This window comes from Monodon monoceros, unplaced genomic scaffold (assembly GCF_005190385.1).
Source record: "Monodon monoceros isolate NGI ecotype Baffin Bay Population unplaced genomic scaffold, NGI_Narwhal_1 Super_Scaffold_16, whole genome shotgun sequence".
Classification (NCBI taxonomy): Eukaryota; Metazoa; Chordata; class Mammalia; order Artiodactyla; family Monodontidae; genus Monodon; species Monodon monoceros.
The window spans coordinates 95,233,855-95,257,078 of record NW_021703772.1 but is presented as its reverse complement, the minus strand read 5'-3'; the positions used below and the strand labels follow the sequence as shown (position 1 = coordinate 95,257,078).

The 23,224-nt window shown below is 42.6% G+C and overlaps 1 pseudogene; it reads left to right on the top strand.

Moving 5' to 3' along the window:
• The first annotated feature begins 4,098 nt into the window (after nucleotides 1–4,098).
• Nucleotides 4,099–20,101, top strand: LOC114896592 (annotated as a pseudogene).
• The last annotated feature ends 3,123 nt before the right edge of the window (nucleotides 20,102–23,224 follow it).

Genomic DNA, 23,224 nt, shown 5'->3' with positions numbered 1-23,224 from the left:
GGAGATGCAAGAGAGAGGAGATATGGGGATATATGTATACGTATAGCTGATTCACTTTGTTATAAAGCAGAAACTAACACACCATTGTAAACAATTATACTCCAATAAAGATGTTAAAAAATTAAAAATAAAATAAAAATAAACTCACTGCCCCGAAATTTATAACCAAAGTTATAGATATTAAAATACCTTTGTGATGAATTAGTCTGACATAATTGTGATATATATAATGAGGATGACTTCTCTTTATCAGTTATTTTAAAGTGTGGTGAAATATACATAAGATAAAATTTACCATCTTTACCATTTTGAGGTTAATACAGTTCAGTAGTGTTAAGTACACTCACATTTTGGGACAAGCAATCTCAAAATTTCTATTCATCTTGCAAAACTGAAATGCTACACCCATTAAACAACTCATTTCCCCTTCCCCTGAGTCACTGGCAACTAACCTCCTTTCTTTCTCTATGAATTTTTTTACTCTAGGTACTTCATAGAAATGGAATTGCACAGCGTTTGTCTTTTTGCATCTGTCTTATTTCACTTAGCAGAATGTCCTCAAGGTTCATCCATGCTGTAGCATGCATTAGAATTCCCCTCTTTTTTAAGGCTGAATAATACGCCATTGTATGTACACACCACATTTTGTTTATCCATTCATCCATCGATGGACACCTGGATTGTGCCAGCTTTTTGGCAATTATGTATAATGCTGCTATGAACATGGTTGTGCAAACACCTCTTTGAGACCCTGCTTTCAATCCTGTTAGGTATATACATAGAAGTGGGATTGCTGAATCATAGAGTAATTACATTCTTAATTTGGGGTGAACTGTTATACTGTTTTCCATGGCAGCTGCACCATTTTATATTTCCACAAACAGTGCACAAGGACCACAATTTCTCTACAAGGTGACTCCATTTCTTCAACTATCTCTGAATGTTACCACATCTTGGTCTCCATTTTCTTTTAGCCTTTCTTAGAAATTGTATATATCCTATTTACATACTCTTATTTACTTTTGAACAATTTTTTAAACAGAAAAGACCAACTGAGATTTACTACATCAGAGTTTTTACACATATTTTAACCAGGTCCTCAAGGTGATTCTAATGCACACCTGGGCTAGATAATGGTAAATATTTTCTCCTGGATTTAAAAAGCATATGCATTATATCCAGACAAAACTATAATTCGTAAAGATACATGCACCCCTATGTTCATAGCAGCACTATTTACAATAGCCAAGACACGGAGACAACCTAAATGTACATCAACAGATGAATGGATAAAGAAGATACACACACACACACACACACACACACACACACACACAATGGAGTATTACTCTGCCATAAAGAAGACTGAAATAATGCCATTTGCAGCTACATGGATGGACCTAGAGAGTATCATACCAAGTGACATTAAGCCAGAAAGAGACAAATTCCATATGATATCACTTATATGTGGAATCTAAAATATGACACAAATGAACTTATCTACGAAAGAGAAAAAGACTCATAGACATAGAGAGAACAGACTTGTGGTTGCCAAGGAGGAGAGGGCCAGGGAGGGGTTGGATTTGGAGTTTGGGTCTAGCAGATGGAAACTAATATATATAGAATGCATAAACAGCAAGGTCCTATTGTATAGCACAGGGAACTGTATTCAACATCCTATAATAAACCATAATGGGAAAAAAATAAATAAAAAGCATATGCATTAATGTTCCCTAGGTTTAAGGTGATTCTTTTCCTTTGAGGGAAAAATGTTTATTTCCTCCAAGATGGACTAGTCTATGCTCCATCCCAGCATCCTGCCTCAGTCAGTGAGTCCTACCTAGTACGGGGAGAATACAGGAGAATCTAGGCATGGTGGACTGTCCCCTAATAAAGTAAGTTTTGCCTTCAGTTCTTGATCAGTTAAGAGGGAGAAAGAAGAGAAGGGTAATTTGTCAAGAAAAAATGGTAGAACACAGGAAAAGTGCTAAAACTCCTGACATCCTAATTTTTGTCACATGATAGGCACTCTAGAGACATGGTCTCTTTAACTTTATTTCTATAAGAGGTAATATTTACCTATTTAAAGATAATGAAACTAAGAGCATAAATTTTAACATTTTCAGATGAGAGGATTCAATCTAATGTCTGCCTGTCTTCTTGTACTATTTATTATTTTACCCACTCCAATACAGATAGTAAGATTTTTGAGAAAAAGGACAACATGTGTCCATTTAACCCAAGTGCTTGACAGACACAAGGTACACAATAAATATTTATGAAATATGTCTTAAATGAATAATTGTTCACAGGAGTGTGCTGCCTCCTTTTGCCAGATTAACTCCAGTAGAAAGCGGAGAAACAGTTAATATTCCTGATATTTTTATGCAATTCACTTTTTGACATTTTTTTTACACCTTTATTGGAGTATAATTGCTTTACAATGGTGTGTTAGTTTCTGCTTTATAACAAAGTGACTCAGTTATACATATACATATGTTCCCATATCTCTTCCCTCCTGCGTCTCCCTCCCTCCCACCCTCCCTATCCCACCCCTCTAGGTGGTCACAAAGCACTGAGCTGATCTCCCTGTGCTATGCGGCTGCTTCCCACTAGCTATCTGTTTTACGTTTGGTAGTGTATATATGTCCATGCCTCTCTCTCGCTTTGTCACATCTTACCTTTCTCCCTCCCCATATCCTCAAGTCCATTCTCTAGTAGGTCTGTGTCTTTATTCCTGTCTTACCCCTAGGTTCTTCATGACATTTTTTTCCTTAGATTCCATATATATGTGTTAGCATATGATATTTGTCTTTCTCTTTCTGACTTACTTCACTCTGTATGACAGACTCTAGGTCTATCCACCTCATTACAAATAGCTCAATTTCGTTTCTTTTTATTGACATTTTTTGATAGCACAAGCCTCAGACAGAGATATCTCTTAAAGCTGTAGATGATTCAGGAAAGCCTGTTAAACCTCAGATTCATAATCACAGTAGGCAATGGTGGTTCATTTCCTAAGCTCAACTTGTCACACCTTTTGATCAAGGAGAGCCAGGCTAATGGTGACTATGATTTATCACCCTTCCAGAAGAACCACAGATCCTATTCTACTGTGCCTTGAACACATTTATAGCTTCTTTAGACTAAGCATCAATTACCTCAATGTTAAAAAAAAAACAGTCAACAATGAATAAAAAAGTGGGTTTGCTTCTAAGTACATAAAATGTGTTTCTTTATAAATCCTCTCCAAGGGCTCCTAATGACATATAACTCATATTGTAGTCATAGAATAAGCTGTATTTGCCCCTGGACCTTCTCAGGCTAGTAACACATTAGACAGTTGTGATGTGCATTAATTCTCTCATACCATTCACTGCCTTATATTTCCAAAGAGCTAGTAGCTCAGTGCTAATGAGGTCAAGGTCCCAGGTTTGATTCCTCATGGGCACAGATGCTTATCACTGTCATGTTTAGACATATAAACATCACTGAACCTTGCCAGCTTGGACTACTTTTTCTTCATGGACAAATTCTTCTAGAGAAAAGTGGGTCATTTCAACCTCTGGGTCTCAATGTTCTACTGAATAAAATGAGAATAATAATAATAGATCCTTATTACCTACCTATCCTGCCTATACTCCATGCTAAGCCACATGCAGAGGTCTCCCCAGAGACACTGGGGGGCCAATTTGGACAGACACAGAGAACTTCTGGAAGGACAGCATGCATGCAATGATTTTCAAGATCCCGGGTCTGTTGTGATTTTGCTCATTGTGATTATGGACTGAGGTACCCATTTAGTCCTAATACAACCAGAGATAACACATTGTGAAAGAGATGAAAAATGACATGTAACACTAACTGTGTGTGTTTCCTCCAAGGGGCTTTTTTCGATTTCTGCTGCGTAAGAGAAGCTCAGAGGAAAGTGAGAGTCAGGTAAATTTGAGGAGGATAAAGTACTGTGGCCAGAGAAAGCAGGGCAGATGCAGAATTAATATTTCCCTTTCTGTGTTCTAGGAGGGCTTTTTCAGGAGAAGGCGTCCACTTTGACTTAGGAATACGTATAGGCCTCTCAACGCCACATGCAAGGAAAACATGGCACAAAAGCTACAGGACAGGGAGTCTTCTGATAAGCATGAGATATTCTATAAGGATGCAGGGTAAATGATAGGGGACAGTATAAAATTCTCATCTAAATGAGGAAATAAGGAAAACTATAATTGTTCCTTTCAAAAGTAAAAGCCTTGGCATTATTCGTCTTACCCCAGGGAAGTCATCAAAGCCCCAGCAGAGAAGCTTCTGGCTGCATATTGGATGGATGAAGAGGCGGGTGAGGAAAGTGAGACAGCACACGAGACTGCCACAGAGTGAGCCCTGTTCTGCCTCAAGCCACCTGCAGATTTTATTTTTTAATATTGGCTTTCAGCATTGCTTGTAAAATACTTATTTTCTCATATTAAAATGTATAAATTCATAACCAAGTCTAACCATGTGGTAAGGAACTAAAATGTAAATAGTTGAGTATTTATATACCAATAACAAGGGCCTGCAAGAAGAAGCAGAGCTGAAATTAGAATCCTTCGTGGTAGCCAGTACTTCCACAAGAGGAAATGTGGGCAAAGGAGGATGAGTAGAAGGATGAAGAGGGGCTTCCCTGCATTGTTTCCCCAGTATCATCTGTCCCTGGGAACTGGAAAACATACCATTCTCAAGGGGCGTAGATCATTAAATCAAATAACGATTTATTCTGGTTCTCTGTCTCCTGGTTCATCAAGTACCAGTTATTTACAACATGCTCGACCTCCTGCCCATAGAGGATCATCTACTTCGGGCTCCTCTCGTATGGTCATTGTGGTTGCCAGAATATTTGGATCACTGGGCCTCCCTCCACTGTGGAGCCAAGGCCTGACTTTTCTTCCAGGTTCTCAAACTCATGACAAATGTGTACCCTGTCTTGGTAGGGGGTTCTCCACCATTTCAAGCTGGTGGAAAATTCCCATTAGGTTGTTTTTTTTCTTTAAAAAAAATCCCAACCCTTGGATAACTAGCAGGGAAGTGCCAGAAAGACAGGGTAAAGAAGAACGTGTGAGAGCAGCCATTGCCCAAGACGGCCCTCCTCAGGCCCTGGCCTCTCCTGACCCCACTGCGGGTCAGCTGTGTGCTGCTCGGCTCCCTACAGCTCAGCCCAGCACCAAACCTACCCACCTACTGCCTCACCCAGCACAGGCCCCGGGCTGCATGATTCCAAGTGATTATATAATGACAGTGCCACCTGAGGAAGGTGCAAAGGCTCTTCCACTCCTGCCAAGAAAGTCATTAATCACATTTATTAAGTCAGTGAGAGTTAAATACATTAATGAGTAAAAGAAATTCTGGATGAACACGATTTGATAATGTACCAAAATGACCACAGATAGTGCTGGTGGTTTAGTAATATGAGGTGAAGAATGGTGCAAGCCATGGGGTGATAGCACATGGTCCCCCAGAGGATCAGTGGGCCTGGGAGGTAGCACAGTAGGTTCTGCCGGTTGGGTGGGGTTCCGAGAAAAGTGAACGGCCCATCAGTTCTTCTGATTTATTAGTTTTCTGATGCTGCATGAGAGACATCTGTTCTCTCAGTGCCTGCCCAAGTCACCTCCCAAAGTTTCTTACTGAGAATGAAAAACAAGTGTTTTTCTCTGGGTGGTGACTTCAGTGAGGCAACAAGTATTTATTGTGTTTAAGGCGCATGACTAATACTAGTAACAATAGGAAGCAGCAGCAGCTAACATTTACCACTTCCTTGCTTGGTGCCAAGCCCTGGGTTAGGCATCTTATGGTCTTATTTAGCCCAACAGTCCGTGGAAGCATGTCTTGTTATCCTCATTTGACAGATAGGAAACAGGGTTTAAAGAATGTAGGTAACCTGCTCAAGGGCCCAAGGCCCCATGTCCAAAAGTGTGAGTTAAGGTTGGAGCCCAGAACTGTTAGACTCCAACAGGGATGCAGAGAAGTATAAGCTGTGTTTGCCACCAAAGAGTTGATAGCAATGATAATAATGAGGAGAAGGAGGCAACTGCTGTTTATTGAGCACCTGCTATGGACCAGGTACAGTACTAGGCACTTTGGTTACACTATTAGGTCACAAGAGCGGAAGGTCCCCATGCCCGCTCAAACTCTGTAATGAGTGGGGGTCCGATTTCAATAAGAGAGGTGATCACAAAGACAGGGAGCTGACGAGAAACCAGGGGTAGAGATCCTTGTACTGCTGGGCTTCCCAATGTGCAGACCAGGATTCCGGGTAGCTCCAGCTTCCTATTTTGGGAGATTTCCATTATTTCAAAGTCGGTACACAAATGAGGCTTAGATAATATTTTTCGTATCATACTACCTCAGATTTGTACAATTTTTTATTAGTCTCAAATGCTACCCTACCGTATTTGTAAATTGAAATTCCCAAGAGTAAGATTCTGCTTTGCCCAGCTTGACCTAGATTGGGCAGTGTTTTTGCCAGAGCCAGAGACTTCACCTGGGCAGCCTGTGAGTGAGCTGTCTCTCCTTGCATCAGGGACTCATCCCTGGCTGTGGCCCAGAAGCAGGAGGGGTGCCCAGGGTCAGGTGGTACAAAACATGGCCGCCTGGGGCTGCCTCTGTCACCATCTTATGATGGACAAACTAGCTCAGAGTCCAACTCCTTACTGAGACCTAAGAGATAGAAGGGGAGAGGGAGATACAAGGCCAACAGCTACTAAATGAATGAAAATTTTGATTCTGATGAAATCTGTCAGAGAAATGAGTCACTTTTTAAAAGACAATAAATGAGACCATATATGATTAGGGCAAAAATGATACAGAGAAGAAAACTGTAGGATTTAGAGGAGGGAAGGTTAGGAAACTAGGGAGGGTCCATGAAAAAGGTAGAACTTGTTCTGGGCCTGGATTATATGCCAGACACTGTGCCTGGTGCTGGGGAAAGAGTTGGTTAGGACAAAGTCCCTGCTCTTGTGGGGCCCTAAGACTGAGAGGAGGCACAGACACCTGAAGACATATTATACATAGAAGACAGTGTGTTGACATGACAATGGCAGTGTACCAAGAAGTGGTTCACTTCTTGGTTGGCTGGAAAGGAGTAAATGTGAGGGAGGTCTTAGAGGAGGGGAAGAAGAAGGAAGCCAAACAGAAGTTTCTTGGGAGGATGAAATGAAGGAAAGGCATTCTAGACGGAGGACAGTACAGAGGCAAGAGGCATGAAATCTTGGGTGGGCTTGAAGTGTGTGCAGTCTGGTGTTCCCAAGCATGAAGCACAAGGAGGAAAGGGCAGTAGGTGAGGCTGTGTGGGCGAGCAGAGAACAAATCCCAAAGGGCCTGGTCAAGGCACATGGCCTTGAGCGAACAGAGCACAAACTACAATGTTTTAAAGAGAGAAGAGACATGACCAAGCTCGAGTTTTATAAAGAGTACTTTGATGATGGCCTAAAAGTAGAGAGGCCGAGAGGTCAACTTGGGTGTTTAGACCAAGTAGGAACTGGGAGAAAATGGGGCACCAGACCAGAGGTTTTGATGCAACTGAAGACCATGTATGGTGGATACACATGAGTGAGAACTGAAAGGACAAGAGCTTATGTTCAGAGAATGAAAGATTGTACTTTTAAGGTATTTTATGACAAATTCCAGATGATGATAAGGTCCAAATGTAACCTGGGAATGGAGATCAGTGAGGTGCTGGGAATCCAGAAGGTGATGAGAAATAATTCGGATAGTCCTGGACACTCATTCCTTTCCCCTTTCAGTAGCTCAGCAAAAAGCTAGCTCAGCAGGTACCAGCGAGAGCAATGGAGAAATAGGCTCCCCCTCCTACTGTGACCATTTCTGTCACCAAGCAGTTGCCATGGTTAGTAGTATAGACGTTCCCTGCCTCACCATCCCTGTAACTGTGATGCACTCCTGGCTGTCTCCTCCTCTACAGGAACTCAACAGGTCATGGGATACACAATCCAGGTAAGTCTGGTCTAATCCCCTTCTCTGAAAGCTTGGGGGATTGAGTGCACTCTGTTACTGTTCTGCTTATAAGTTCCCCCATGAACAATAAAACCCTACTGTATATTTGCACAGTAGGGGGTTGAGGAATTTCGTGTCCAGGAAAATCTGTGGGTTGTTGGCATGGCAAGTATTGTGGTAGAGGATAAGACTTGGAGCCCAGGACCGAAGTCCCCAACCGTTACGAGAGGATCATTCATTAATATGCCAGTTCAGTATACTGAGGGTCTCAAGTCTGTCTGGTTCAACCCCTGAATCAGACAGTGTATTGATTATCTGGTGGTATGTAACAGATCACACCAAAATAGTGGCTCAAAACAACAATAAACATTTATTGTTCACAGTTTCTGTGTCAAACCTTTAGGAATATCTTGGGCAGTTCTGGCTCTGGGTCTCTCATGAGGTCCTCAAGATATCGGCCAGGGCTGCAGTCATCTGATGGCTGGATTGAGGCTGCAGGGCCCACTTCCAAGATGGTTCACTCCCTTACCTGGCTGCCAGGGTGGTGCTGGTTGTTAGAGGGAGGCCTCATTTCCTCCCTGCATGGGCCTGTCTGTCCACCTGCTACTTGATTGAATGTCCTCACTACATGATGGCTGGCTTCCTCCAGAGGGAGCTGTCCGAGAGAGAGACAGAGGTTATTATTCCTCTTATGGCCTGGCCTCAGAAGGCACATAGCACCACTTCTGCCACATAGCATGGTTAGAAGTCAGTCACTCGTTCCAGCTCACATTCAAGACGAGGGGATTTAGACTCCACCTTTTGAGGAAAGAAGAGTCAAAGAATTTGTGGATATATTTTAAAACTACCATACACAAGAAAATAGAAAGCACTCTAGATATTTCAAGCAAAAAAAAAAAGCCAGAAAGAGAGAAAGATTATATCCAAACAGTTGGTGCTTAGCATTGAAGGGGCTAATGGTGGTGAAAGTTGGGGATGGGGGCATTGTAGCACTAGCCTTCAGGTTACTTCATCACAGCTGCTTTCCATAGACTCAAAACTGCTGCTGCCACTCAGAAGTCAGGAAACTTTGGGAAACCACTGATGAGGTCATTGCAGCCCCAAAGCCCCAAGGGTGGTGACTAGATGCGGAATATGGAGTCTGCTGCAGAGGAGGAAAGAATGATTTCCATCTGCTTTCCGCCTTCCAAATTTCACACAAGTACATTTTATTGGCAGAACCCTGCTGTCGAGGGGATCTGTGAAATATGGTTCCCAGGCTTCCAGCACCTGCAGAGAAGGGGGTAGAAATGGGTGTCAAGAGCCAACCAACACTATCCAACATGCGTCCATATACAGGTATGGTGAGGAGGCACCGCCTGTACTTGGAGAAGTCCTGGAGCCCTACTCCTTTGTTTTTATAGGCTTATGGGTGTCCAAGGCTTTGTAAAAGGCGGGTGGTGTCTACATAGAATAACATGGTGGAGAGCTAGCTGAGTCACAAATCTGGAAGGTGTCACTGTAGTTGGGCAGCAGGTGAGGTACTGGTTGCTGGTGACATGCAGTCAGCCCCAGAGGTGACTGGAGAAACACCTGGAGTTGATCCTTAGTTGCTCTCTGGAATGTTCTCACTGGGATGAAAGCTGGGTAGACTGCAGGCAGTGCAGCATCGGAGAGAACATAGCTGCCATTCAAAAGGGCTGCCAGAGGAAAGGTGTCCATAGGGAAATATCATTTCTCAAAATATGGTCTGTGGCCCCCTACACTCAAACATCTCTGGGATGCTTCTTTAAAACGCTGATCCTGGGACTTCCTTGATGGTCCAGTGGTAAAGAATCCGCCTTCCAGACTTCCCTGGTGGCACAGTAGTTACAAATCCGCCTGCCAATGCAGGGGACATGGGTTCGAGCCCTGGCCCAGGAAGATCCCACATGCCGCGGAGCAACTAAGCCTGTGTGCCACAAATACTGAGCCTGTGCTCTAGAGTGTGCGAACCACAGCTACTGAGCCCTCGTGCTGCAACTGCTGAAGCCCGCTTGCCTAGAGCCCATGCTCCGCAACGGATTAATCCCAAGTATACTTGAGTACCTAATAGAGTATGAGTGTGATAGGTACTAGAAAAAGGATGATAAATCTGTAAATATTGTTCATGAGGTGTTCATGATCTATCTGGAGAAGCTTATGGAGATTATCTCCATAGACAGATAATGGATACAATGAATAAATGGATACATACACTGACTGCAATGGATAATGATATGGATAATAAATCTATAGTTATTGGTTTGAAACAGTATCAAGATCCAAGTAATTCCTCCAAAGTCAACAATTTTTGAAGTAAAAGAGATCAGAAGTAGCTAATGGGTGGGGATAAGGGTCTGATATATTGAGGTGGAGAAAGTCGTGGGGATGGAGAAATGTGCTCGGTGATTTGGGGGTACTTTAGGAAAATGGGCTAGAAAATAGCTTTTTAAGAATTTCATACTAGACTGTTGATAGCTTTAATGTTATACCTTGATTTGCATATTTAAGACTCATGAAAACACTCAAGTCGAAGGATTGCATCTTTGGTCGTCATTTCTCACACAGAGTCGGGAAATCTAAATTTTTAAAGTTCAGTGGATAGTTAGCGCTAACTACTTGGTACTCTAGTCTTTTCTGGGAGTTTGAAGATGAAGCCAGCTGCTATAAAGATGTCCGCACCATTCGATCCTGTAAACTCACACTTTGGACTCTACGCTAAAAATACACTTGAATAAAAGCGCTAAACTCCAAGACTTCTGGCCGCCTGGGTTGCAGAAGCAGACCTAGAGTAAGAGACGAGCCAGGAGTGGGAGGGTCGAGGGAGAGGTCCGAGCACCGCCCTCGTCCCACTCCCACCAAGCTGGATCCGCCCCTCAGGCTCCCGTTTCTAAAAACGCGCGAGCGCGCGTGCGCAGGCGCAGTCCGTTTGCGCCTCGAGCCGCGCACGCGCAGTGGCAGTAGGATGGTGGCGTTGGCATCTTTTCCGGTTCCCATAGTGGGTGAGAAAACCTTGCTTGTGTGAGAGCTGCGCTCTGGACCCACGGCCGAGGCCTTGCAAGTGAGCCGAGCCGGGGCGGAGGGAGGGGTGGAGGAAACTGCCCCGCGCCCCAGTAACTGGGCTCCCCGGGGTACTGCTTCAGTACCTAATCTGACTGTGGTCTCCGCTGGGCAGTCAGCTCGCCCCCATAGATTTTTGAGAGACAGTTCCCAACAGACGGCATTGCCTCTTTTTTTTTTTTTTTGCGGTACGCGGGCCTCTCACTGTTGTGGCCTCTCCCGTTGCGGAGCACAGGCTCCGGACGCGTGGGCTCAGCGGCCATGACTCACGGGCCTAACCGCTCTGCGGCATGTGGGATCCTCCCGGACCGGGGCACGAACCCGTATCCCCTGCATCGGCAGGCGGACTCTCAACCACTGCGCCACCAGGGAAGCCCCGGCATTGCCTCTTAATGCTTCTCGAAGCTTAGGATTTCAGAGGGAACTTGTTCATGAAATGAGAAGTGTTTGGAGTTGCAGCCTCACAACAGTTGCCTGTGGCGAAAGGCTGGGGGAATATAAGGGAATGGGCGGTTTGGTTTCCTGGGCCTGAAATTTCCTGCACTTACTTAGCGTGGGACCACCCTACAGCATTCTCTGTTCACAGTCTTCTCCCAGTTTGGCCTTCTGTATTCGGCCCGAGTCTTCCCAAACGCAGCAGTGGCCGGTCCTGGGTTCTATGCCATCATCAAGTTTTATTCAGCAAGGGATGCCCACAGTGCCCAAAAGGCATGCGACCAGAAGCAGCTTTTTCACACATCTCCAGTGAAGGTGGGTCCAAATGTGGAATTCCTCGCTCTACTGGGATGAAGTGCTGAATTTCAAACTAATAGGCCATCGGGAATTCCCTGGCGGTCCAGTGGTTAGGACTCTGCACTTCCACTGCTGAGGGCCTGGGTTCAATCCCTGGTCGGGGAACTAAGATCCCGGGGGGCGGGGGGGGGGTGCGGGGAAGGCCAGCGTTCGTACAGCACTGTGGTGTACAGAATGCTCTCAGGTGCACTGCTCCACTGAACCCCCAGTTCCCCAGTTCTTTCTTTTTTTTAGATGAAGAAACTCGAACTCAGGATGGTTAAGTGACTTACTTAAGGTTCATGACAGTAAATGTGGAAACTAGAGGGCAAACCCAAACTTAACTGATGTTAAACCCCATGTCATTTTATGCTGCCCCTTAATTTAAGAAATCTTCACAAGAGTCTTCTTTATATTTACTTTTATGTGGATTTTAAATATGTGAGGTTGACAAAATTTTTTTTGGTTAATTAATATATTTATTTTTGGCTGCGTTGCGTCTTGTTGCTGAGCGCTGGCTTTCTCTAGTTGCGGAGAGTGGGGGTTCCTCTTCCTTGTGGTGCGTGGGCTTCTCATCGCGATGGTTTCTCTTGTTGCGGAGTACGGGTTCTAGGCACGTGGGCTTAGTTGCTCTGCGGCATGTGGGATCTTCCCGGACAAGGGATCGAACCCGTGTCCCCTGCATTGGCAGGCGGACTCTTAACCACTGTGCCACCAGGGATGTTCGGAGCTTGACGAACTTTTGTCAAATGTAAGATAAAGGAGGCTTCATCATCATCATCACTCTCAAACTGCCTAATCAGAACTCCCTTCAGATTCCAGAAAATGGTTAAAATATTCTTTAATGCATTGTAGAAACCTTATTCCATATCAACATGCCATCCAATTTTACTTCCCCAGAATTAACATTTCATTATATGCCTCCATGAAGCCACCATTCCTTTTTCAAGGATCTTTTCAATTCCTCTGAATAAGTGAGTGAGGCTTAGATTTCCCAGACCTTTCTTTATAATTGTGTGTCTTCTCGGATTGGCTTCTTGCTCTGGCTACTTCCTACTGACCTTGCTGCCTATTCTCACCCATATTTATTTACTCACTGATTTCACCTTTATTGAATCTGAGAACTCTCCTCACATGTGACTCCAGGTACACTACCTCCCACTTCTGTACCCTGTTTAACACCCTCTTCAATCCTGGCTGTACTCCCTGGGATTGAAATGATTTTGTTTCAGGCTTTTTTTTTTTTTGCAGACCCTGCGACCATTTCACATAACCACTCAGATATTACAGATGGTCCTGGAAAGATTATGAAATAGTTACTTGGTGTCAGTTGTGAGTAATGAGTTCTTTTCTTTTTTTTTTTTTTTTTTTTTGCTGTATGCGGGCCTCTCACTGTTGTGGCCTCTCCCATTGTGGAGCACAGGCTCTGGACGCACAGGCTCAGCGGCCATGGCTCACAGGCCCAGCCGCTCCGCAGCATGTGGGATCTTCCCGGACAGGGGCACGAACCGGTGTCCCCTGCATCGGCAGGCGGACTCTCAACCACTGCGCCACCAGGGAAGCCCGAGTTCTTTTCTTATATTGGACATTAAGACCATTCCATAAGCTTAGGTTCTGAGATTTTCACAGCATAAAGCCTGTCACTGATAGAATGTTCTACAAGTCACTATAGAGTTCAGAGGAAAGGGCATTTGTATTAGATTTCTGTGTTAATGCAGAGCCTTAGTTTAATGCCCACAACCCTGAAATTGTTACCTACTTTAATTATGCATTCTTTTAAATTTTTATTTATTTATTTATTTGGTTGCATCGAGTCTCAGTTGCAGCAGGCGGGCTCCTTAGTTGCGGCTCAAGGGCTTCCCAGTTGGGGCACCTGGGCTCCCCAGTTGCAGCAGGCAGGCTCCTTTACTTGTGGCTTGCAGGCTCCTTAACTGTGGTGTGCGAACTCTTAGTTGCAGCATGCATGTGAGACCTGGTTCCCTGACCAGGGATTGAACCAGGGCCCCCTGCATTGGGAGCATGGAGTCTTAACCACTGCACCAGCAGTGAAGATCCAATTATGTGTTCTTTTATTTATTGGCAGTTATACATACTTCTTATCTTTTTCCCCTGTATTTTTTATAAATAGAGAAAAGAGAATAACATCTTAAAATAAAATGAAGGAAAGGCCAAAAGTATCTGAGTTTTTCTCAGTAGCACGAAGGGAAATGTTTGCCAACAAGAACTGTGGCAAGGTTATCCCAGATGTCAACTGTCTCTACTACCCAGGGGCTCAGAGCCCTTCTGAAGCTTCCTAATTGTTCAGGACAGCTCCATTTGACTCACCGTACATGGCTTGGCCTCCCATGCGACACTCAACATTTAAAAATTAATCTTCATTTCTCCTTCCCAGCAGGCAGCTTCAGTTGTAGAAAGTAATTTCAATTTCTTATGTACTCATTCATTCACTCAGTCAACAGACCATCACTCTATTATATGCCAAAATCTATGCTTTTTTCTGGTAACAAGGAAAGAATAATATATGGTTCCTTCAAGCACTTAAGGAGCTCATAAATTAGTGACAGGGGAAGATGCACAAACAAATCAATAAAGAATTAACAATGCTTTGACTTTGTGTTATTTGAATTTTTATGACTATATTAATATACTACACCCTGTTCAAAATGGAAATAGACATTTAAGAAAGAACTAGTGATGTAAAAAATCCACAGTAATATGTAAGTTCTTTAGAGAGTTAAGACTGGATATATTTGCACTCTCAAAGAAGCTTGTTAATTCAGATGAACCTCTAATTCATTTGGTTGCTTATTTACATTTATAGAGGTATTCGTATTCCCTCTTCTAACAGGATTAGTAACTTGGGGAGGGGGTGCTACAGATTAAGTTCCTAATTCAGTGGCAGGTGCTTCTTACCTCCTCTTCTGGTCATATTCTTAAGCAGGAGCTACAGGATGAGACGACTAAAAGAGTTCACTTCCTTTGCTTATCTCCAGCCCCATAATAGTCTTCTGCTGGGCTCCTTGGTTGCTTTCATCATCACTTTCACCACCAGAGGTCAGGGAACTTTCTGGTTAGTCAGGGGCCCTGGAAATGATGCAGAAAAGTACTGACTTAAAAATAATAAATAACATTTATTTAGGGCTCACTGTGAACTCATTGCTTAAAACGTCCTACTTAATCTTCACAAACACTCTATGAAATTGGTATTGATAAGTCTCAGGTATACCCAAAATAAGTCTCTATGTAGCGTTGTGATATTTTTAGGTCTTTTATATCTTTAGGTTCGTCTCGGCACCAGACATAAGGCGGTTCAACATAATACGCTTTCCCTAAACAGCTCCAGATGCCAAGAATTGGCAAATTAATACTTTGGTTTCCATGGGTGGTCAAAAAGGATCATCAGGGTAAACTCTGTAGATTTTCTTTGACTAACAAGACTCCTTCCAACATTGAACTCCTAGACTTTAGAGAGAAGAATAGAACAGGGCTTTGGGGAGGAGATGTGAGAGGCTTCCACATGGAAGTATCTGAGCATTGGCCTGCCACCTAGAATTAGTGATAATCTCAATGACTTGGATGGTGGTGTCCATAATTTTCTCCAGTATTTGTATGGCATATAATAAAAAATAGTTGTCCATATCTAGTCATTCATTTGCAAGTCTCAGTTGATTTTGAAGCTATAGCATACCTAAACTATTACCTGGGATTGCTGGAGTTTAGTTTTTATTTCTAACAACAGAATATTTTGAAGCCTAGCCTTTAATTCAAAATCCTAACAGCTTCAGGATCTTTCTAACCTTGAAGAAAGGGAAAATGAAGATACTGTGCCACCACTTCAGAAGCAAAGCCTGAAGTTCTTTTGTGCTTTAGAGGTGGTGTTTCCCTTCCATGAGTGCAGGAGTCCTGATGTTGTCATGGCTGAGGAACCTTTGGATAAGTTGGAGGAAGGTCTGTTTTCCAGTATGTGTGTGTGGGGGGAGGTGAGGCAGTGGGATTTTTCTTTTTTCCTTTCTTTCTGAAACTCCACTTTTCAGATACATCATCACCTTTGCTAAGCAAGTAAAGCCCTGGGCAGAATTTTTCTGCCCGACAATATAGGTTTTTATCTTAGGCAATACCTGACAGCACCTTAAACTTTAGAATTTTAGAACTGACTGCCTGCCAAGAAGCTTAGGAGGAGGGAAAATTAGTGGTTTTTTTGGTTAATAATTTGATTTGTGCTAAAATAGTCCTTCATATACAGATGTCTTCTGGCCTTCAGTTATCCCAACAAAATCATTGTCTGAAGATTGAAATAAACTCTTGTGTAAATGTTCAGTCTTTTGCCTCCTATAGAAGGGCCTGAGCGGTAAAAGTAAATGTAGATCTCTAGAAAGGGGATTCCAATTGGTGCTGAGTTGTTTCCTAGAATCCCTGGCACTTGGGCTTAGGATTTTAAGTCAGCGGCAGGGCTGTTAGCGAATGGAGTGGAGGAGGCTCCACCATCCACCTGAGTGAGTGGTGGCTGAGGAGAGGCCAGATCATCTGCACTACAACCAAATCTATCTCACTGTATGAATCCAGCCCTTTACGCACACGAGAGCAGGGTCTGTAGCAGTGTAGCCTCAGCTTGTCCATTTGAAATCTGTGAGTAGTATGAGATTTGTGGCACGTTCTTGGTTTGCATTTGCCATGGAGTATTTTAGGAACTTCCAGAATAGATCTGAGCAGTAAAAATGTGCCATGCAAGGGTATACCTGCAGCAGAGACATTCACCCGTACCCCAGTGTTGTTCCTGCCCTTAATCACTCAGATAATGTTCTAAGAATCACAGATGCATTTTTAGTTTTAAACATACTACCTAGAAATCAGTTTTTCAGATAGACATTTTAAATTCAACTCTTTTGGTTGTATTTAGGGTCGTTATCATTCCTTATGAAAAGTAAGGTAACCCGGAAGCTTGTTATTCAGAAAGCTATGACAGATGCATCCAGAAACTGCTGATTGTGGTTTTAGGTAAGACCTTTTTGATTGTCCTTAAAGTGCTTCAGTTTCAGTGAGGAAATAAACTTATTTGAAAAGTTAATTGGATGAAAATAATGTTTATCTACAACATTACATATTCTTTCAATCACCAGATGCTTTCACAGCAGCAATCTTAAATTTGTTCTTTGTGTCATTTATGAGAAAAATGACAGCAAATATTATTGTCCCCAGTGTTTAGATGTAGAATCACTTGCCTCAGTTCATACAGAAAGTGTTTGATCCACTTCGTCCTCGATGGCTTGCTTATCATACAGAATAGTGTAGTCATTATAAGCCTTGGACACCTGTGTTTAAGTCCTAACTTTGTCTTTTACATTTTTTTGTTGTTGTTGTTTCAATTTTAGGTTTTTGTAGCCAGAGACATTTGAAAGTATTTAATATCTCTAAGCTGCAATTTCTTTATCTGCAAATAGGGCTAGTAATTCAGCTTACCACCTAATGGAGATATTGTAAGAGTAAATGAGATGATGAATGTAAAAAGCTTAGAACTATGCCTGAAACATAGTAAGCAGACAAAATATATTGACTATTATTATTATCATTGTTATTTTCTTGTTGAAAAGTTTATTAGATTATGTTTTTGGAATCAGTTTAATTTCAGTCTTCATTTCTGGTATATTGGGTGAATATGATTCTTACATAATAATCGGCTACGTTTTTGTGAGCCTTGAAAGTGGTCATGCTACTGAAGAGCGTTGATTGTGTTCCCTATTGAGTTATACAGCGGTGAGAATATCACAGTCTGTGCCCAAAGGAAACTTTATGATTAGTAGATTCCCAGAACAGAATTGCTCCCCTGCTTCACAGCCCTGCAGGCTGAGAGACTGAGAAATCCTAGCTAAGTTGTCAGAGACCTTATTTGCTTGTAAGAGTTGTCCCTGGATTGGTCTTGGCCTTCCAGCCTGGGTAGTCCTTCCAAGTGAAGTTTGACTTCCCTGGTCATCAGGCAGAGGCTCCATCAGCTGTCAACTCTGGGTAACAACATTTAAGAACCGAACTAAATGCCTGGGTTGTTTGTGCCTAATATGCCAAGGTACTCCTTATATGTACCCAAAAGTCTTTAGACCAAAAAGCCTGGTGGCTCTAGCTTGCCTTGAGGAAAGCTGTACTGTCCAAAAGGTACATGGGCCAGTTTTTGCCAGTAGAGTGTTCAAATGCTCTCTCTCTCTGTCTCTACCTCCAAAGCTTTGTTCATTGTATCTGTTAGAATTTTGGTCCCAAGGAGTAGGCACTTGCCTTACTTCTAATAGGAAGTATCTATTATAGCCCAGTGGTATCTATCCCAGGTTTGAGCTCACTTTGACCCGCACGTAATGCCTTCCTATTTAATTGTATTGTGATTGAACATTTTTGTTTCCACAGCTTTTAATTCCTCTGTCATTATTCCTTAGTTCTTATTTCTAAGATCATAAAGGTTTTTGAACCAAAGTTGTTACATCTTATATATTTTTTCACAAATAATTATGACAAAAACAAGTGTCAGATGAGGGAACTTCTAGGAAAATGCTCTTATTTTCTGCTATTAGAAATCAAAAGAATGTTTAATTATTGGGTGCTACCATTGTATAAAGGAAGTTTTAGAACAAGAAAACTTCTGAACTGATCGTTGTTAACTTTATTTCAGAAAGTGGTAAAACAGCTGTGGCATAGAGACCCTGTGAAGAGGTCACAGATGCTAGAATCGAAGAGGAGCTACAGGATTTAATTCAAGTATGTGGAGATAAAAGCTCAAGGGGTACACAGCCAGTGGAGCCATAATTCAAAACAACCAGCAGGATTTGGAAGACTTTGGCATGTCTACTCAGCCCTGTCATCCTTAGGGAAATGTGAAACTCTGAAAGTGCTTTTGAGGCAGGGAATTTCTAGGACTTTTCCAAGTCCCGAGCTTTGTCTCTGGCCCCTTATTTGAAGTTTGGAGAGCAGGATTGAGGGCCACCAGTGTACGTCTACAGTTGTGGACACAGGAGAAGACACAGGCCTTTTAGAACTCCCCTCAAATAGAATTGCAGGTATTTGGGAACAAAGTAACTATAGCCTTAAGTGTGATTATGCCACAGTGTTTAAAAACTATTCATGCCTTTCCAGTGAGGTATATTACCCAGATCTGAGCGTCACATATATATCTTGTGTTAAATATTTTGCCGAAGAACCTTTCTGTAACCCAATTATATGAATGCCTCGAATTAGGGATTAAGTTGTCAATGTAATTTCTAAAAGAAAACATTAATTTACTGCATATAGGATTTTTATTTAAAAGGAGCAAAAAATGTGTTTCATGTCATTGAGAGCTTAATTTGGGGCTAGATTTCTGATTATTTAACTCACCCCAATGTTGCAAAGTTTGTTTTCAAGAGAAGAAAGTAGAGAAAGAAAAGGTGGTTTTGTTCTGAAAAATGAAAAAAATTTGAAAGTTTTTCCTGTACAAAACAATTATTTTAATTCAATTTAAATCAGTCAAGGAAACTTCAAACGTATCCATGTTTGGGCTTTAAGAAGTCTAGCTTCCTGTGAAATGTGAGAGGAAAGGATTCCGTATTGATACTAAAGATTTCGGAAACCTGATTATAACAACAGATCCATTCTTAATGAGGCCAATCTTGGAATCAGTCCATTTACAAACCATTATGTGCTAGGCACTGGAAATAGGATGAAGCTCCTTCTCTCTTGGAGTTTAGGTGTTAAAGGTATAGCAGACAATTAAAAAGGACTAAAATTAAATAGATTATGAAAAAGACTGTGAAGAAAGTAAACAGGGTGCTAGTTCAAGTATTTCAAGAAAATTACTTAACATGCTGACTTTAACATTCTAAGTGTCTTCTCCATATGTGCACACAGGGTAGACCTCTGAAAAGTGACACTGTAGTTTTTTCTAGATTAAGGGCTCTGTTGAGACAAGGTGGGGTGGGGGAAGTTTTCCCATGCTAATGTAAACGGCCATTCACTTGGTTTTAGACTCTCTTTCCCAGAATGAATTGCTCACCTGCCCCAAACCCCTCCTACAGAAGTTCTGGAGTCTTCACTGATTCAGTAGTGACCCCTAAAAACAGAGTGGGGAATGAATAATCAGATGTGAATCCTGAGAGTTTGGAGGAAATGTCAACATTTTCGAATAATTATAAGGTGTGTTCCCCTACCCCCACCCTAACTGGTGTTCATTTTGCAGGTCAGCTACTTTTCTTGTCAGCCGTGTGGCCAAAGGGAGCAAGAATGTCTCTCAGACTTCAGCTTTGAGGAGGAAGAGTTCAGATTGCCAGAACTGGACTAGTACTTTTGAATTTCCCAGAATGCCAGGTCCTTTGGTTTCCTTGGGAAGCTCTCCATCCTTCCCAACATCCCTCCACCCCTGGGCTGCTGGAGTTTGTTGCACTCGGGTCTGCAGCCCAAATCTTGCCTCATTGTTTGGGGCCAGGGAGCGCAGGGCGGGGTTGGGAAGAGGGCCCGGCAGGAGGTAATTGTCACCTTTGCAAGGGGAAGGATGGCTTGCGCCCTGGGGACTCTGGGAAGAAGTCCCATTCTGGTGGCGCGGATTGGATCTACGCACAAAGCTAATAACGGTGGCGTAACTAAAGACGTCATAAATAACGGGTGGGACGTTAGGCGGGGGTGGGGCCCGCGGTTGCTAACGTGAGCTGTCGCGTCGGCGCTGGCATAGCAGTTCAACTCGGAAGCAGGATGTGGCTCCAGCTCCTCAGTGGCCTGGGTCGCTGCCCCTGGAGCCACCGCATGTTATGTCCCGGCTGCGCCTTTGGTTGCCACGGCTCTTCCTCACGTGGGAACAACTGTGGCTTCTAGTGCAAGCAGTTCAGTCTCCGGAGTGGGCCCTGGGCCCCGTCCGGGTGACCCCCAACCCCGCGCGGCTGACAGAGGCTTGGTCTTCACAAGCCTCAGAACCCCTCCCAAATTGTCCCATGCTCTTACACCCCTGGCAGAAGCCGTGGGCTTGAACTACTTAACGTCCTCGTCTCCAGTGCAGATGTTGGCCCCGCCTCATCAGGAGTTGACTGAGACTGAGGTTCCATACTCGGACACGGATTCGGTTGGAGAGCTGCCTACAGGGTCAGATCAGTTTCCTGTTCCATATCAGGATCTGAATAACAAGCAAACCCAACATCAAAAGCTCCCAGAGGCGGTTCCAGTGCCAGACTGGGATCAGAATCAGCCCTTGGTTGTGCCTTCTCGACACAAAAGTAAGACTATACACATAGGTCTAGATCAGGGTGAAGGTCACCAATCATTTGAAATACTTGTTCCACCTCTAGGTAGCAAGAGCTCAAAACCGATGAAGTTTATTGTTTCACCCCCAAACCTGAAGAAAGATCTAGTTCAGCATCGATGGCTGGCCTGTTGGATCTACAGGCCAATTTGAAAAAAAGACTCAGGGTGTAGAACAACAGTTGCAGGGTGACTATTTAGTTGCCAGTATGGATGCCATTTATCCCGAGGAGAGCCTACCTAGGGATTTTTTGGGGAGCCCAGATGAACCTCCAAAGCCCCCTGAGGAAGCTGAAATTTCTGCTTCCCAGCAGGATGGCCCACTGTTAAGTTTGATCACTTGATTAAGGTGGTTTCTTCCATATCTCTCCATTGTAAAGTCATTTTTCCCCTTGGTAATTGCTAAGCAATCTGTGGGGTGATACTTTGGGATCAGTGAAGATCCTACTTTCAAACAACTCTTCACCCAACTGTGCATCAATGATAATCTTTGTCTGAGTCGATTATTACATTGATAGTTGCAAAATGACACTTTCCTATTCTATCATACATTTTGCATTTATTAGCTGACATTATTCTATACAGAAGAGCTCCCCAACTTTTCATTTTGAGTATCATTATGAACTCATGTGCTTCTTAAAAAATTAACTATGTTATACCTTATTATAATGATAATGTTATTCTTTGGAATGTTCCTTTTGTCTAGATTTGGCCAATGTGATCTCTGTTATTGTTTAACCACACGATGCTTTTTTATTACTAGAATAATTTCTAATATATTACTACTCACAAATAGGACCTGAGAAAGGGACTCCAGAAGGTGCGGTCTTATTCAGACTCTTCTTAGAAGTCTGCCTTCTTCCTGTGTACTCTCAACCCAAAGTGAGGCTTTCGGGTTGGAAGGAGATACTTCTGAATTAAACTACAGATCAGTGTCACCCAATTCTAATCCCTATTCCCTTTTTTCTAGGCATACCATACTTACTGCCATCCTAATCCTTCTGTTGGGCACATCTCTCCTCCTCTATATTTATTTACAACAGTCAAGAGCAGCAATTGTCCAACCGGCCCCTATTCAGTTCTCCAGTCCATATGCCCCAAGAACTCCTTTTTGCACTGGTCTGTGGTGGCCTTGGCCTACCTCTTCTACCTACTCAAGTAACTCTTTTACCACGATTTTAATTACCTGTGTTTCCATTTATAGGATCTTACCTAGCCGTATGGCCTACTGCCTCTGCCAATTTAAAAATATTATTGAGGTTGTCTGTAAGAGAGTCAAGCTGTGTTCTGACAGTGGATGCCTGACAGAAGTCGCACGGTGTGGTGAGTCTCCATTGCGGGATAATAAATTTTTAATTTAATTTAATTTTTAATCAGTGATGATGATTTTTACAATTAATTTAAAATTAAAATTAATGATGTAATTTCATTATTTTAATTCATTCATTCAGAGTTCCAGCTCCCTAAGTTTCTAAGAACTACCCCCTTGGTAAGAATCATAGTCTTGCTTACATTATTAAGTTAATAGTTGCTCAGTTACATTGTTAGCTTAATAATGTAACTGATCCACATACATAAAGGGACAAGAGAAAGGAATGGAAGCGGGAAGGGAATTAACATTAATGGCCACATATCCTATGCTGTGCTCTGCAAATGAGAACTTATTGATATAGTGCCCCACAGTTTGTAAACGGATTTTATATAAATTAGGTCTCAAGTACCCTTTGTCTTATATGACAGGTGTAAATATATTTTTGTTTGTTTCTGCAGTTGTATGTATAAAGAGTACAAGTGATGCTGTCCTATTTGGAGCCTGAGAGTTTCTGGTTCCATAAGCAGAAGCTGCTACCTAGCCCTTTTAATGGATGGGAGAGCTAGTTTATTCTTAGACTGTCCAGCTCTGAACTTGCTCTGAATCTCAAGCTTTTTTATCCACAAAACACTCAGGGGCTTTCAACTATTTTTATATATTTTAGATTTATTGGCACTAACTCGATGACTTCCAAAATGTGCTTTCATGCCCACGTAGCTTGAATACAGGTCTCTATCACTGATCTAGAGCACACCATAAATAATAACACTTTGCTACTTATATAAAGACAATATTGCTGATTTTTCAACAAAATTTTTCTTTTTGGTTCACGACACACAGCTTGTGGGATCTTAACTCCACAAC